This window comes from Pelobates fuscus, chromosome 2, assembly GCF_036172605.1.
Source record: "Pelobates fuscus isolate aPelFus1 chromosome 2, aPelFus1.pri, whole genome shotgun sequence".
In the NCBI taxonomy this organism is placed as follows: domain Eukaryota; kingdom Metazoa; phylum Chordata; class Amphibia; order Anura; family Pelobatidae; genus Pelobates; species Pelobates fuscus.
Genome location: NC_086318.1, coordinates 288,160,746 through 288,175,938, shown reverse-complemented (window position 1 = coordinate 288,175,938; position 15,193 = coordinate 288,160,746). Strand labels below are relative to the sequence as shown.

General features: G+C 39.4%; 27 pseudogenes; all 27 read right to left on the bottom strand.

Moving 5' to 3' along the window:
* Nucleotides 1-39: 39 nt before the first annotated feature.
* On the bottom strand, nt 40-158 carry LOC134588891 (5S ribosomal RNA; annotated as a pseudogene).
* A 134-nt stretch (nt 159-292) lies between these two features.
* On the bottom strand, nt 293-411 carry LOC134596736 (5S ribosomal RNA; annotated as a pseudogene).
* A 134-nt stretch (nt 412-545) lies between these two features.
* On the bottom strand, nt 546-664 carry LOC134597776 (5S ribosomal RNA; annotated as a pseudogene).
* A 225-nt stretch (nt 665-889) lies between these two features.
* On the bottom strand, nt 890-1,008 carry LOC134588932 (5S ribosomal RNA; annotated as a pseudogene).
* Nucleotides 1,009-1,476: 468 nt separating this feature from the next.
* LOC134594134 (5S ribosomal RNA) lies at nt 1,477-1,595 on the bottom strand (annotated as a pseudogene).
* A 134-nt stretch (nt 1,596-1,729) lies between these two features.
* Nucleotides 1,730-1,848, bottom strand: LOC134594284 (5S ribosomal RNA; annotated as a pseudogene).
* A 134-nt stretch (nt 1,849-1,982) lies between these two features.
* Nucleotides 1,983-2,101, bottom strand: LOC134587708 (5S ribosomal RNA; annotated as a pseudogene).
* Nucleotides 2,102-2,235: 134 nt separating this feature from the next.
* LOC134588559 (5S ribosomal RNA) lies at nt 2,236-2,354 on the bottom strand (annotated as a pseudogene).
* Nucleotides 2,355-2,488: 134 nt separating this feature from the next.
* LOC134588775 (5S ribosomal RNA) lies at nt 2,489-2,607 on the bottom strand (annotated as a pseudogene).
* A 225-nt stretch (nt 2,608-2,832) lies between these two features.
* Nucleotides 2,833-2,951, bottom strand: LOC134587986 (5S ribosomal RNA; annotated as a pseudogene).
* A 134-nt stretch (nt 2,952-3,085) lies between these two features.
* Nucleotides 3,086-3,204, bottom strand: LOC134588773 (5S ribosomal RNA; annotated as a pseudogene).
* Nucleotides 3,205-3,338: 134 nt separating this feature from the next.
* Nucleotides 3,339-3,457, bottom strand: LOC134597032 (5S ribosomal RNA; annotated as a pseudogene).
* A 134-nt stretch (nt 3,458-3,591) lies between these two features.
* Nucleotides 3,592-3,710, bottom strand: LOC134597775 (5S ribosomal RNA; annotated as a pseudogene).
* Nucleotides 3,711-3,935: 225 nt separating this feature from the next.
* On the bottom strand, nt 3,936-4,054 carry LOC134594294 (5S ribosomal RNA; annotated as a pseudogene).
* A 134-nt stretch (nt 4,055-4,188) lies between these two features.
* On the bottom strand, nt 4,189-4,307 carry LOC134596766 (5S ribosomal RNA; annotated as a pseudogene).
* A 133-nt stretch (nt 4,308-4,440) lies between these two features.
* On the bottom strand, nt 4,441-4,559 carry LOC134595366 (5S ribosomal RNA; annotated as a pseudogene).
* A 134-nt stretch (nt 4,560-4,693) lies between these two features.
* On the bottom strand, nt 4,694-4,812 carry LOC134587666 (5S ribosomal RNA; annotated as a pseudogene).
* A 468-nt stretch (nt 4,813-5,280) lies between these two features.
* LOC134594133 (5S ribosomal RNA) lies at nt 5,281-5,399 on the bottom strand (annotated as a pseudogene).
* A 134-nt stretch (nt 5,400-5,533) lies between these two features.
* On the bottom strand, nt 5,534-5,652 carry LOC134594281 (5S ribosomal RNA; annotated as a pseudogene).
* Nucleotides 5,653-5,786: 134 nt separating this feature from the next.
* On the bottom strand, nt 5,787-5,905 carry LOC134587707 (5S ribosomal RNA; annotated as a pseudogene).
* A 134-nt stretch (nt 5,906-6,039) lies between these two features.
* LOC134588706 (5S ribosomal RNA) lies at nt 6,040-6,158 on the bottom strand (annotated as a pseudogene).
* Nucleotides 6,159-6,292: 134 nt separating this feature from the next.
* Nucleotides 6,293-6,411, bottom strand: LOC134588774 (5S ribosomal RNA; annotated as a pseudogene).
* Nucleotides 6,412-6,545: 134 nt separating this feature from the next.
* Nucleotides 6,546-6,664, bottom strand: LOC134595457 (5S ribosomal RNA; annotated as a pseudogene).
* Nucleotides 6,665-6,798: 134 nt separating this feature from the next.
* On the bottom strand, nt 6,799-6,917 carry LOC134588274 (5S ribosomal RNA; annotated as a pseudogene).
* A 7,484-nt stretch (nt 6,918-14,401) lies between these two features.
* On the bottom strand, nt 14,402-14,520 carry LOC134587935 (5S ribosomal RNA; annotated as a pseudogene).
* A 225-nt stretch (nt 14,521-14,745) lies between these two features.
* LOC134589001 (5S ribosomal RNA) lies at nt 14,746-14,864 on the bottom strand (annotated as a pseudogene).
* Nucleotides 14,865-14,998: 134 nt separating this feature from the next.
* LOC134595353 (5S ribosomal RNA) lies at nt 14,999-15,117 on the bottom strand (annotated as a pseudogene).
* Nucleotides 15,118-15,193: the final 76 nt, after the last annotated feature.

Here is a 15,193-nt window from a genome sequence, read left to right as displayed (position 1 = left end):
CTGATTATGACATCATAATGCAAAAAAGAAATAAACAAAAGCTTACGGCACCTGAGGTTCCTAGTTGGTCTCCCATACAAGTACTAACCAGGCCCGAGTCTGGATGGCTTCCGAGATCTGATGAGATCAGGTATTTTCAGACTGGTATGGCCGTAAGTGAAATTAAGAGAATGCGATCTCGCTAATGTTGGTAGAATATCAAACTCTGGTTGCGACAAAAGACAAGACGCTTCTGGATAGGGAAAAAAGTGGTCTGATTATGACATCATAATGCAAAAAAGAAATAAACAAAAGCTTACGGCACCTGAGGTTCCTAGTTGGTCTCCCATACAAGTACTAACCAGGCCCGAGACTGGATGGCTTCCGAGATCTGATGAGATCAGGCATTTTCTGACTGGTATGGCCGTAAGTGAAATTACGAGAATGCGATCTCGCTAATGTTGGTAGAATATCAAACTCTGGTTGCGACAAAAGACAAGACGCTTCTGGATAGGGAAAAAAGTGGTCTGATTATGACATCATAATGCAAAAAAGAAATAAACAAAAGCTTACGGCACCTGAGGTTCCTAGTTGGTCTCCCATACAAGTACTAACCAGGCCCGAGTCTGGATGGCTCCCGAGATCTGACGAGATCAGGCATTTTCTGACTGGTATGGCCGTAAGTGAAATTACGAGAATGCGATCTCGCTAATGTTGGTAGAATATCAAACTCTGGTTGCGACAAAAGACAAGACGCTTCTGGATAGGGAATAAAGTGGTCTGATTATGACATCATAATGCAAAAAAGAAATAAACAAAAGCTTACGGCACCTGAGGTTCCTAGTTGGTCTCCCATAGGGAAAAAAGTGGTCTGATTATGACATCATAATGCAAAAAAGAAATAAACAAAAGCTTACGGCACCTGAGGTTCCTAGATGGTCTCCCATACAAGTACTAACCAGGCCCAAGTCTGGATGGCTTCCGAGATCTGACGAGATCAGGCATTTTCAGACTGGTATAGCCGTAAGTGAAATTAAGAGAATGCGATCTCGCTAATGTTGGTAGAATATCAAACTCTGGTTGCGACAAAAGACAAGACGCTTCTGGATAGGGAAAAAAGTGGTCTGATTATGACATCATAATACAAAAAAGAAATAAACAAAAGCTTACGGCACCTGAGGTTCCTAGTTGGTCTCCCATAGGGAAAAAAGTGGTCTGATTATGACATCATAATGCAAAATAGAAATAAACAAAAGCTTACGGCACCTGAGGTTCCTAGTTGGTCTCCCATACAAGTACTAACCAGGCCCAAGTCTGGATGGCTTCCGAGATCTGACATTTTCAGACTGGTATGGCCGTAAGTTAAATTAAGAGAATGCGATCTCGCTAATGTTGGTAGAATATCAAACTCTGGTTGCGACAAAAGACAAGACGCTTCTGGATAGGGAAAAAAGTGGTCTGATTATGACATCATAATGCAAAAAAGAAATAAACAAAAGCTTACGGCACCTGAGGTTCCTAGTTGGTCTCCCATACAAGTACTAACCAGGCCCGAGTCTGGATGGCTTCCGAGATCTGACGAGATCAGGCATTTTCAGACTGGTATGGCCGTAAGTAAAATTAAGAGAATGCGATCTCGCTAATATTGGTAGAATATCAAACTCTGGTTGCGACAAAAGACAAGACGTTTCTGGATAGGGAAAAAAGTGGTCTGATTATGACATCATAATGGAAAAAAGAAATAAACAAAAGCTTACGGCACCTGAGGTTCCTAGTTGGTCTCCCATACAAGTACTAACCAGGCCCGTGTCTGGATGGCTTCCGAGATCTGATGAGATCAGGCATTTTCAGACTGGTATGGCCGTAAGTGAAATTAAGAGAATGCGATCTCACTAATGTTGGTAGAATATCAAACTCTGGTTGCGACAAAAGACAAGACGCTTCTGGATAGGGAAAAAAGTGGTCTGATTATGACATCATAATGCAAAAAAGAAATAAACAAAAGCTTACTGCACCTGAGGTTCCTAGTTGGTCTCCCATACAAATACTAACCAGGCCCGAGTCTGGATGGCTTCCGAGATCTGACGAGATCAGGCATTTTCAGACTGGTATGGCCGTAAGTAAAATTAAGAGAATGCGATCTCGCTAATGTTGGTAGAATATCAAACTCTGGTTGCGACAAAAGACAAGACGCTTCTGGATAGGGAAAAAAGTGGTCTGATTCTGACATCATAATGCAAAAAAGAAATAAACAAAAGCTTACGGCACCTGAGGTTCCTAGTTGGTCTCCCATACAAGTACTAACCAGGTCAGAGTCTGGATGGCTTTCGAGATCTGACGAGATCAGGCATTTTCAGACTGGTATGGCCGTAAGTGAAATTAAGAGAATGCGATCTCGCTAATGTTGGTAGAATATCAAACTCTGGTTGCGACAAAAGACAAGACGCTTCTGGATAGGGAAAAAAGTGGTCTGGTTATGACATCATAATGCAAAAAAGAAATAAACAAAAGCTTACGGCAACTGAGGTTCCTAGTTGGTCTCCCATACAAGTACTAACCAGGACCAAGTCTGGATGGCATCCGAGATCTGACGAGATCAGGCATTTTCAGACTGGTATGGCCGTAAGTGAAATTAAGAGAATGCGATCTCGCTAATGTTGGTAGAATATCAAACTCTGGTTGCGACAAAAGACAAGACGCTTCTGGATAGGGAATAAAGTGGTCTGATTATGACATCATAATGCAAAAAAGAAATAAACAAAAGCTTACGGCACCTGAGGTTCCTAGTTGGTCTCCCATAGGGAAAAAAGTGGTCTGATTATGACATCATAATGCAAAAAAGAAATAAACAAAAGCTTACGGCACCTGAGGTTCCTAGTTGGTCTCCCATACAAGTACTAACCAGGCCCAAGTCTGGATGGCTTCCGAGATCTGACGAGATCAGGCATTTTCAGACTGGTATGGCCGTAAGTTAAATTAAGAGAATGCGATCTCGCTAATGTTGGTAGAATATCAAACTCTGGTTGCGACAAAAGACAAGACGCTTCTGGATAGGGAAAAAAGTGGTCTGATTATGACATCATAATGCAAAAAAGAAATAAACAAAAGCTTACGGCACCTGAGGTTCCTAGTTGGTCTCCCATACAAGTACTAACCAGGCCCGAGTCTGGATGGCTTCCGAGATCTGATGAGATCAGGTATTTTCAGACTGGTATGGCCGTAAGTGAAATTAAGAGAATGCGATCTCGCTAATGTTGGTAGAATATCAAACTCTGGTTGCGACAAAAGACAAGACGCTTCTGGATAGGGAAAAAAGTGGTCTGATTATGACATCATAATGCAAAAAAGAAATAAACAAAATCTTACGGCACCTGAGGTTCCTAGTTGGTCTCCCATACAAGTACTAACCAGGCCCGAGACTGGATGGCTTCCGAGATCTGATGAGATCAGGCATTTTCTGACTGGTATGGCCGTAAGTGAAATTACGAGAATGCGATCTCGCTAATGTTGGTAGAATATCAAACTCTGGTTGCGACAAAAGACAAGACGCTTCTGGATAGGGAAAAAAGTGGTCTGATTATGACATCATAATGCAAAAAAGAAATAAACAAAAGCTTACGGCACCTGAGGTTCCTAGTTGGTCTCCCATACAAGTACTAACCAGGCCCGAGTCTGGATGGCTCCCGAGATCTGACGAGATCAGGCATTTTCTGACTGGTATGGCCGTAAGTGAAATTACGAGAATGCGATCTCGCTAATGTTGGTAGAATATCAAACTCTGGTTGCGACAAAAGACAAGACGCTTCTGGATAGGGAATAAAGTGGTCTGATTATGACATCATAATGCAAAAAAGAAATAAACAAAAGCTTACGGCACCTGAGGTTCCTAGTTGGTCTCCCATAGGGAAAAAAGTGGTCTGATTATGACATCATAATGCAAAAAAGAAATAAACAAAAGCTTACGGCACCTGAGGTTCCTAGATGGTCTCCCATACAAGTACTAACCAGGCCCAAGTCTGGATGGCTTCCGAGATCTGACGAGATCAGGCATTTTCAGACTGGTATGGCCGTAAGTGAAATTAAGAGAATGCGATCTCGCTAATGTTGGTAGAATATCAAACTCTGGTTGCGACAAAAGACAAGACGCTTCTGGATAGGGAAAAAAGTGGTCTGATTATGACATCATAATGCAAAAAAGAAATAAACAAAAGCTTACGGCACCTGAGGTTCCTAGTTGGTCTCCCATACAAGTACTAACCAGGCCCGAGTCTGGATGGCTTCCGAGATCTGATGAGATCAGGCATTTTCAGACTGGTATGGCCGTAAGTGAAATTAAGAGAATGCGATCTCGCTAATGTTGGTAGAATATCAAACTCTGGTTGCGACAAAAGACAAGACGCTTCTGGATAGGGAAAAAACTGGTCTGATTATGACATCATAATGCAAAAAAGAAATAAAAAAAGCTTACGGCACCTGAGGTTCCTAGTTGGTCTCCCATACAAGTACTAACCAGGCCCGAGTCTGGATGGCTTCCGAGATCTGATGAGATCAGGCATTTTCTGACTGGTATGGCCGTAAGTGAAATTACTAGAATGCAATCTCGCTAATGTTGGTAGAATATCAAACTCTGGTTGCGACAAAAGACAAGACGCTTCTGGATAGGGAAAAAAGTGGTCTGATTATGACATCATAATGCAAAAAAGAAATAAACAAAAGCTTACGGCACCTGAGGTTCCTAGTTGGTCTCCCATACAAGTACTAACCAGGCCCGAGTCTGGATGGCTCCCGAGATCTGACAAGATCAGGCATTTTCAGACTGGTATGGCCGTAAGGTAAATTAAGAGAATGCGATCTCGCTAATGTTGGTAGAATATCAAACTCTGGTTGCGACAAAAGACAAGACGCTTCTGGATAGGGAAAAAAGTGGTCTGATTATGACATCATAATGCAAAAAAGAAATAAACAAAAGCTTACGGCACCTGAGGTTCCTAGTTGGTCTCCCATAGGGAAAAAAGTGGTCTGATTATGACATCATAATGCAAAATAGAAATAAACAAAAGCTTACGGCACCTGAGGTTCCTAGTTGGTCTCCCATACAAGTACTAACCAGGCCCAAGTCTGGATGGCTTCCGAGATCTGACATTTTCAGACTGGTATGGCCGTAAGTTAAATTAAGAGAATGCAATCTCGCTAATGTTGGTAGAATATCAAACTCTGGTTGCGACAAAAGACAAGACGCTTCTGGATAGGGAAAAAAGTGGTCTGATTATGACATCATAATGCAAAAAAGAAATAAACAAAAGCTTACGGCACCTGAGGTTCCTAGTTGGTCTCCCATACAAGTACTAACCAGGCCCGAGTCTGGATGGCTTCCGAGATCTGACGAGATCAGGCATTTTCAGACTGGTATGGCCGTAAGTAAAATTAAGAGAATGCGATCTCGCTAATATTGGTAGAATATCAAACTCTGGTTGCGACAAAAGACAAGACGTTTCTGGATAGGGAAAAAAGTGGTCTGATTATGACATCATAATGGAAAAAAGAAATAAACAAAAGCTTACGGCACCTGAGGTTCCTAGTTGGTCTCCCATACAAGTACTAACCAGGCCCGTGTCTGGATGGCTTCCGAGATCTGATGAGATCAGGCATTTTCAGACTGGTATGGCCGTAAGTGAAATTAAGAGAATGCGATCTCACTAATGTTGGTAGAATATCAAACTCTGGTTGCGACAAAAGACAAGACGCTTCTGGATAGGGAAAAAAGTGGTCTGATTATGACATCATAATGCAAAAAAGAAATAAACAAAAGCTTACTGCACCTGAGGTTCCTAGTTGGTCTCCCATACAAATACTAACCAGGCCCGAGTCTGGATGGCTTCCGAGATCTGACGAGATCAGGCATTTTCAGACTGGTATGGCCGTAAGTAAAATTAAGAGAATGCGATCTCGCTAATGTTGGTAGAATATCAAACTCTGGTTGCGACAAAAGACAAGACGCTTCTGGATAGGGAAAAAAGTGGTCTGATTATGACATCATAATGCAAAAAAGAAATAAACAAAAGCTTACGGCACCTGAGGTTCCTACTTGGTCTCCCATACAAGTACTAACCAGGTCAGAGTCTGGATGGCTTTCGAGATCTGACGAGATCAGGCATTTTCAGACTGGTATGGCCGTAAGTGAAATTAAGAGAATGCGATCTCGCTAATGTTGGTAGAATATCAAACTCTGGTTGCGACAAAAGACAAGACGCTTCTGGATAGGGAAAAAAGTGGTCTGGTTATGACATCATAATGCAAAAAAGAAATAAACAAAAGCTTACGGCAACTGAGGTTCCTAGTTGGTCTCCCATACAAGTACTAACCAGGACCAAGTCTGGATGGCATCCGAGATCTGACGAGATCAGGCATTTTCAGACTGGTATGGCCGTAAGTGAAATTAAGAGAATGCGATCTCGCTAATGTTGGTAGAATATCAAACTCTGGTTGCGACAAAAGACAAGACGCTTCTGGATAGGGAAAAAAGTGGTCTGATTATGACATTAAAATGCAAAAAAAAAATAAACAAAAGCTTACGGCACCTGAGGTTCCTAGTTGGTCTCCCATACAAGTACTAACTAGGCCCAAGTCTGGATGGCTTCCGAGATCTGACGAGATCAGGCATTTTCAGACTGGTATGGCCGTAAGTGAAATTAAGAGAATGCGATCTCGCTAATGTTGGTAGAATATCAAACTCTGGTTGCGACAAAAGACAAGACGCTTCTGGATAGGGAAAAAAGTGGTCTGATTATGACATCATAATGCAAAAAAGAAATAAACAAAAGCTTACGACACCTGAGGTTCCTAGTTGGTCTCCCATACAAGTACGAACCAGGCCCAAGTCTGGATGGCTTCCGAGATCTGACGAGATCAGGCATTTTCAGACTGGTATTGCCGTATGTGAAATTAAGAGAATGCGATCTCGCTAATGTTGGTAGAATATCAAACTCTGGTTGCGACAAAAGACAAGACGCTTCTGGATAGGGAAAAAAGTGGTCTGATTATGACATCATAATGCAAAAAAGAAATAAACAAAAGCTTACGGCACCTGAGGTTCCTAGTTGGTCTCCCATACAAGTACTAACCAGGCTCGAGTCTGGATGGCTTCCGAGATCTGGCATTTTCAGACTGGTATGGCCGTAAGTAAAATTAAGAGAATGCGATCTCGCTAATATTGGTAGAATATCAAACTCTGGTTGCGACAAAAGACAAGACGTTTCTGGATAGGGAAAAAAGTGGTCTGATTATGACATCATAATGAAAAAAAGAAATAAACAAAAGCTTACGGCACCTGAGGTTCCTAGTTGGTCTTGTCGGTTTCGGTGATACTTCAATTTTGATAGTTATGGCTCGCTTCAGGTATGATGTGGACCTTTACCGACAAAAGGTCACTCCGGGTCATTCTAAGCTTAGCGTGTCTTTATGCAATCTATAGCTATATACGGAGTAGACCCTTCCGTTTCCAAATTACTTATAAATACTGTTTTCCTTAACCATTCTAGATGATTATTTGATTTATCACTAAAATAATTCAGTGTCTGCAGACCCAGAAGGCACTGTAATAATATTGTAATAAATGAAACAATGACTCAAATAAATATAAGATAAAAGTGTATTGGATGAATGTAACAGAATGCAAAAATAGTCAGTAAATAATTAATCTTACCAAAGTATTACAGCATATGTCCTTGTGTATGATGCTCTGCGTGCAAGTGAGAATGGAATAATGTTTGAATGAATGAATGTTAAAGAATGACAACGTCCTATCCTTTCTCCTTCAGTTAAATAGGCATTTTGTCCTCTATAAAGCAGCCCCCACCTGTGTGATTTTCCCAAAAAGGTTTTCTAACTTGTTACATGATGTAATGTATTTCATATCTAAGTTTGGGATATTCCCTAAATGGCTCGAGCTTGTAATTAGCTTACGAAGTGTTTTTGTATACATTTAACTGACAGCACATGTGTTTTTGGAATATTCTCTAGAAGGCTCTTGCCTGTAATTAGCTTACAACGAGTTTTGTATACATTTGACTGACAGCACATGTGTTTGTTCTAATTTAACTTTAACCTTGTGGAAATGTCATTGAAAGTGTAACGTTTTCAAATCTAAGCAAAAGGGCCTGCAATATTTCATACACCTATTGTACATTAGTATATATATACATATATATTGCAAACTGCACATTAAATAATGATCCATACTCCACACTCCCCCACTTGTTTTTCTTCTATGACAAAACCAAAAAGAAAAACAAGAGAAAAACTGTGAAAAATCTAAAACAAAACAACACTTGTGCCAAAGAGAAGAGAAAGAGAGAAAGAGAAAAATAAATTGCATACAAGTGGTACCAGCAGAAACACAGGAATAAGAAATATAACACAGAGTGACGTAGTAAACTGTGTTAAAGCTACATTAAAGTTCTTTAGAGATTTTGATTGAAGAAGTCAAATACCAGTATCAAATTTGGAAGTCCAATAGAAGGAATATCAGTGACATAGCAAGAAATATAGTTCATGGAGAGTTCAGAATTAGCGTCCAGGCCGCAGAATGAAATAGCAATTTGCAGCATGAGAGTCACCATAAAATAGCAACAATAGACATTCACAGCAACCAAACAGGAAGTTTGAGAAGTAGGATAACCATGATAGCTCCTCAACTCCTTAGGTATATGCAAAGTTTAGGAAATCTTCGTCAGAGGTAGTATGCAAAGTCTTCATCCTAGTACCGATCGTACCCATAGACAGTATAGCAGTCAGTAGGAACTTTTCACAGATAAGTGTAATAAAAGCAGCTGGATGTACGTTGACAGAGAAAGTTACTGATAATAGAGTGTAGCTGGTAAACCTGTCATCAGAATGTACCACTTAGTATTTAACTTAAAGATACAGAAACGCCCAAGTGCTGTTTAAAAATAAAAGTAAGGAACCAGTCATGACATAGAAGAAAAGCAAAATGGAGATCTAAAAGAAAACAAAAATAATGTAAGATCATGGACACAGAATACAATCCAAAATCAATGAGGAGTGGGAAGCTGAGAGGGATCCAAAGATACAGAATAACCATTTAGTGTATATAATGGGAGAAGACGTTTATGCTTAGACTCTAAGTCCTCCAATACAGCCACCTTTTTACACAGATTACGATGTAAACGTTTGAAATAGCAACCACTGATACAGATGAATAAAAATAAAATCAGTTGTAAGATAGAAATAACTACAACTGGATGCAACATTATATTAAAAAAATGTGTAGCAGTATTACTGTATCCCAAAACAGATTCCCACCATGAGGTCTGACCATCTTGTTTAACAGCAGCAGAGACCTGTTTAAGAATCCCTTGTTTATGTGTGACAGTAATTTGAGCTTGGTGCGAAACACTCTTTAATGAATTAAGCAATGTTGTAATTGATGTTGAGTCAGTTAACCATTTTTTCATCTCAGAACCCATACCCAAGGGCAAATCTGACATGGAAAAATCAACAATACGTTCCCATGATAAATCCAAACTTATGTTAGTAAGTTGAGGCATAGTGAAGTTCCATACTGATGAAGCAATATAAGACACAGGAATGGAATTACACCACGTGCCAGGCAATAAGTGAGTGCTGAGAAGGGATTCATCCATTGTTTTAAAAATAATTTGATCAGGCTGAAATAAGTGAAAACAAACACGATCTAACCCCAAGTAGTAGACAGGATTTGTAACATTAAATTGACCATGAAAACTACATTCATCCTGATTAACCCAACATGTTTCAGTAGTAGTTTTATATTGGGATGGAGAACATATATAAGAATTAGCATTCGAGTGACACAAGGAAATGTCTACAAGGGTCCAGTTGGAACTATCCGTACCCTGGGCTACCCATTGATGTGAAAGTTCAGGCAACAATAATGAACCATTAGATGGTAGGCCAATTGTAGCTAAACGATAAATAATAGCATCTATGCCTGCCCATGGTATTAATGTTTGAATGGCACATCTTTCAAGTGAGCAGTCAGATAGAAGAACTTCCCACCACAAAAGATGAGTCATTGCAAAGTCAGTCACAGATTTTGAAGCAGCAAGACTCAATGAAGCAGGCCATCTACCAGACCATAAACTTTGCAACTGAAGTTTAAGATCGGCAGACAGATCAGCCTGAACCTGTGAACATAGCATTGCCCATGCAGTATCATGCGTAACATTGTAAACTGAGTCGACCAGAGTGTGAAACTTATCAGAAATAATCTCAGTTGTATCTACCATAACATGAGTTTGATGCTGTTGAAGCTTAACAATATTAGTATTAATACCATATTGGGTATCCAGACCTGTAGAAGTATGAGAGGCTAAAGCAGCAAGTTTATATCTTAGAATTCCTGAATTAATTTGTGCAGCTGATCCCATAACACTACCATATGTACCTAACCCAGTAGCTAAAATATCTCGTCTAGGGCGATGGTGTGATCGAAGTGATACATTATATAACATGCTTTCATGAAACCACCACTGAAAAGCTCTTTCCTGTACTGATACGAATGGCGTACAATTGGAATATTGTGTGGAAACCAACCATTTATTTAATTGTAAGTGCCAGGTAACCAAACGATATGAAACATCATATGCTACTTGTGTAGCAGAGTCTAAACGAACTTGAATAGGGTCACCTTCCTTAAATGGAGGTGTGGTAGATTCTGGTATAGGAGTAGAGGGAGATACAAAAGCTATAGGAGTAGAAGGTTGAGCTATTTCATCAATTCTAACTATAAACTGTGGAATACCATTGTCTGTACATTGCCATTCACCTACAGAATCAGAGGGGTTGGAAGTATCAACCAAAATAGTCGCAAGCATTGCAACCGAAGTAGAATCCTGGACTTCTGGACTTCCACAGGTATTAATATTATCCATGTTAGCCATAGGGCGGCGGTTAGAATTATGAAAAATGCCAGAAGTAGTGGATTGCAAATCAATACTGCATATCAAACAAATATTTTTATCAAGATGCGGAAGTGCACCATATTCTGGAATCAGAAGATGGGTTTTATTAATAAACCATAGCTGAGCATAGTCAAATTTTTGAACACTAGCAATAAAAAGTGCAACAAATTGTGGGGATGCAGAACTATGAGAAATATGATATATGGGACGGTTAGATTTAACACTATTACGCTGAAAGTTAGACAATAAGGAAAAGATAAGGTCAATGCTGGTAGTAGGGTGTGAGACTAAATATATAGGTTTAAAAGGAGCAAGCACTTCAGAAGAAGTGACAAGACGCTTCTGCAGATTATGATTATCTGGATGCCAAATGTTAGTAAAGGTATAGAGCAAACACATCACTGTAACGCATCCCATCAAGCAACATGTCCAAGATGCCATAGTCTAATTTGTAGGTTATGAAAACCAATAAAATAATTAGTTATGATCAAACTGTAAGTTACGGACACCAAACTTCAAATATAACATGAAAAATATGGATAAGGAGATTATTACACAACGTTACTATTTATTATTAGTAAATACATAAAAGTATCACACTAGGCTAGGAAAACATGCAACACATGCAGAAAGTAGTCTAGCCAAAGCTAGTTTTGTACATCCGGTAGGACTGTTTTTATTTTTCTTTGTCCATATGAAGATTAGATGTAAAGGCGCCGATCATTCATAATGAACAGTAGAGTCTGGAACAGCCGTTCTAGAGTCTCAGTCCCTTTGTACACTTTCTGAAAAACAAAGTAAATATAGAATAACAAACACAGGGCTTTAAGAGCCCTTAAACAATTTAAGCTGCATTGCATGCTTGTAGACATTTAAACCATCTGATTTTTGAATAAGATAAACTGAGGGTCCCACTTTGTCCACAATAAGATATGGACCTTCCCAGCAATCTTTAGGAAATTTCCTAGGGTTTTTCTGTCCTTGTTTAAGCATGCACACAGAATCTCCCACTTGGTATTCAGTGAGGTCAGATTTTTTATCAAAATCACTTTTACTTTTTAAGGCGGACACTGCATCTGTGTGCAGAGCCTGTCATGTTATTTCAGAAATCGGAGAGGGTGTAGAATATCTAACCACTACAACTTGCAAACGGTCAAGCCATGAATTAAAGTCCACATTCCTCATGTCACCGTAACAGATGGTCATAACATGAGAAATGTTACTTGGTACAAGAGTGAAAATTAACTCCCGCACTGCTGGATCCAATTTAAGGTCAGCTTGTATGTCAGAACGTTTTTCTGAAGAAGTAGCCCCATTAGTAAGAGCAGCTAGGAAAACAATTACTCTGTTAGCAGTTTCTGTGATTGACTCATTAGGAATTTCCTTCAATTTGTCATCTGATAACACTTCGTTAGCCTCTAATTGGGGACCACGTGTTATAGGATTACAAGGAACAAGATCAGTTTTAGAATGTTCAATTGGCAATTCTGGATACAAATGTGTATACGTGGGAGGAGCAGTGGGGACAGAAGTTACTTGTGAAGGAAACTCAATATTTTCATATTTATGCTCCATCCATATTGCATTGTCGTCTTCATTAATTAAAGCAGAAGGAAGATCGACTGACAAGGTGGCAATCTGATACCATTTGTTTTCATGAGCAACAGGGGATTTTTTAAATATAGCACTTCCCCGTGCTTTACCTCCTAGTTTTAAAGAAGGAGAGTGCTTAGTACGCAGGCATTGTAAGGTGTCTACAGCTTGATCAAAAATTATATTTTTGGATTCTAACTTATGAACTTTATCTTGTAAGAATCCAGCAGTGTGAGCTGCATTTTGTGCCTGGGTGCGGTAATCTTCTATTTGTACATGCAGCGTATTAATAAGAGAAGCTTGCAGATTAAAACTCACTTGCAACTGTTCAATCATTTGAAGGGACATTAATAGCATATCTAGTAAAGCTTGCAAACTTCTACCCTTTTTTACTTTCTCATCTTTAAGCTGCATTAATGAGGGTAATACTTGAAAAATGTCCTCTAGAAACAGTGCATCACTTATATTTTCGCCCAACTTAAATGGACCTCCATATTTTTTAATCCAACATTTTATAAATTCTTGAAACACAGAAGGGAAAGAAAACAAAACAGGGGAATCAACGGATCTCTGTTCAGTATTTAAATCAATAGGGTCACTTGAACTAGTTTCAAGATTACCTATCCTATTTGGAAACTTAAAGAAAGACATACTTACAAAACGAGAATCCTCCCGGCAACTGAGTACACCGTGTTCTCCACTGCAAAAGACACGACTAAACCTCCCAAGGACGAGGCCCCCAGAATGTCGGTTTCGGTGATACTTCAATTTTGATAGTTATGGCTCGCTTCAGGTATGATGTGGACCTTTACCGACAAAAGGTCACTCCGGGTCATTCTAAGCTTAGCGTGTCTTTATGCAATCTATAGCTATATACGGAGTAGACCCTTCCGTTTCCAAATTACTTATAAATACTGTTTTCCTTAACCATTCTAGATGATTATTTGATTTATCACTAAAATAATTCAGTGTCTGCAGACCCAGAAGGCACTGTAATAATATTGTAATAAATGAAACAATGACTCAAATAAATATAAGATAAAAGTGTATTGGATGAATGTAACAGAATGCAAAAATAGTCAGTAAATAATTAATCTTACCAAAGTATTACAGCATATGTCCTTGTGTATGATGCTCTGCGTGCAAGTGAGAATGGAATAATGATTGAATGAATGAATGTTAAAGAATGACAACGTCCTATCCTTTCTCCTTCAGTTAAATAGGCATTTTGTCCTCTATAAAGCAGCCCCCACCTGTGTGATTTTCCCAAAAAGGTTTTCTAACTTGTTACATGATGTAATGTATTTCATATCTAAGTTTGGGATATTCCCTAAATGGCTCGAGCTTGTAATTAGCTTACGAAGTGTTTTTGTATACATTTAACTGACAGCACATGTGTTTTTGGAATATTCTCTAGAAGGCTCTTGCCTGTAATTAGCTTACAACGAGTTTTGTATACATTTGACTGACAGCACATGTGTTTGTTCTAATTTAACTTTAACCTTGTGGAAATGTCATTGAAAGTGTAACGTTTTCAAATCTAAGCAAAAGGGCCTGCAATATTTCATACACCTATTGTACATTAGTATATATATACATATATATTGCAAACTGCACATTAAATAATGATCCATACTCCACAGGTCTCCCATACAAGTACTAACCAGGCCCGTGTCTGGATGGCTTCCGAGATCTGATGAGATCAGGCATTTTCAGACTGGTATGGCCATAAGTGAAATTAAGAGAATGCGATCTCGCTAATGTTGGTAGAATATCAAACTCTGGTTGCGACAAAAGACAAGACGCTTCTGGATAGGGAAAAAAGTGGTCTGATTATGACATCATAATGCAAAAAAGAAATAAACAAAATCTTACTGCACCTGAGGTTCCTAGTTGGTCTCCCATACAAATACTAACCAGGCCCGAGTCTGGATGGCTTCCGAGATCTGACGAGATCAGGCATTTTCAGACTGGTATGGCCGTAAGGTAAATTAAGAGAATGCGATCTCGCTAATGTTGGTAGAATATCAAACTCTGGTTGCGACAAAAGACAAGACGCTTCTGGATAGGGAAAAAAGTGGTCTGATTATGACATCATAATGCAAAAAAGAAATAAACAAAAGCTTACGGCACCTGAGGTTCCTAGTTGGTCTCCCATAGGGAAAAAAGTGGTCTGATTATGACATCATAATGCAAAAAAGAAATAAACAAAAGCTTACGGCACCTGAGGTTCCTAGTTGGTCTCCCATACAAGTACTAACCAGGCCCGAGTCTGGATGGCTTCCGACATCTGACGATATCAGGCATTTTCAGACTGGTATGGCCGTAAATGAAATTAAGAGAATGCGATCTCGCTAATGTTGGTAGAATATCAAACTCTTGTTGCGACAAAAGACAAGACGCTTCTGGATAGGGAAAAAAGTGGTCTGATTATGACATCATAATGCAAAAAAGAAATAAACAAAAGCTTACGGCACCTGAGGTTCCTAGTTGGTCTCCCATACAAGTACTAACTAGGCCCGAGTCTGGATGGCTTCCGAGATCTGATGAGATCAGGCATTTTCAGACTGGTATGGCCGTAAGTGAAATTAAGAGAATGTGATCTCGCTAATGTTTGTAGAATATCAAACTCTGGTTGCGACAAAAGACAAGACGCTTCT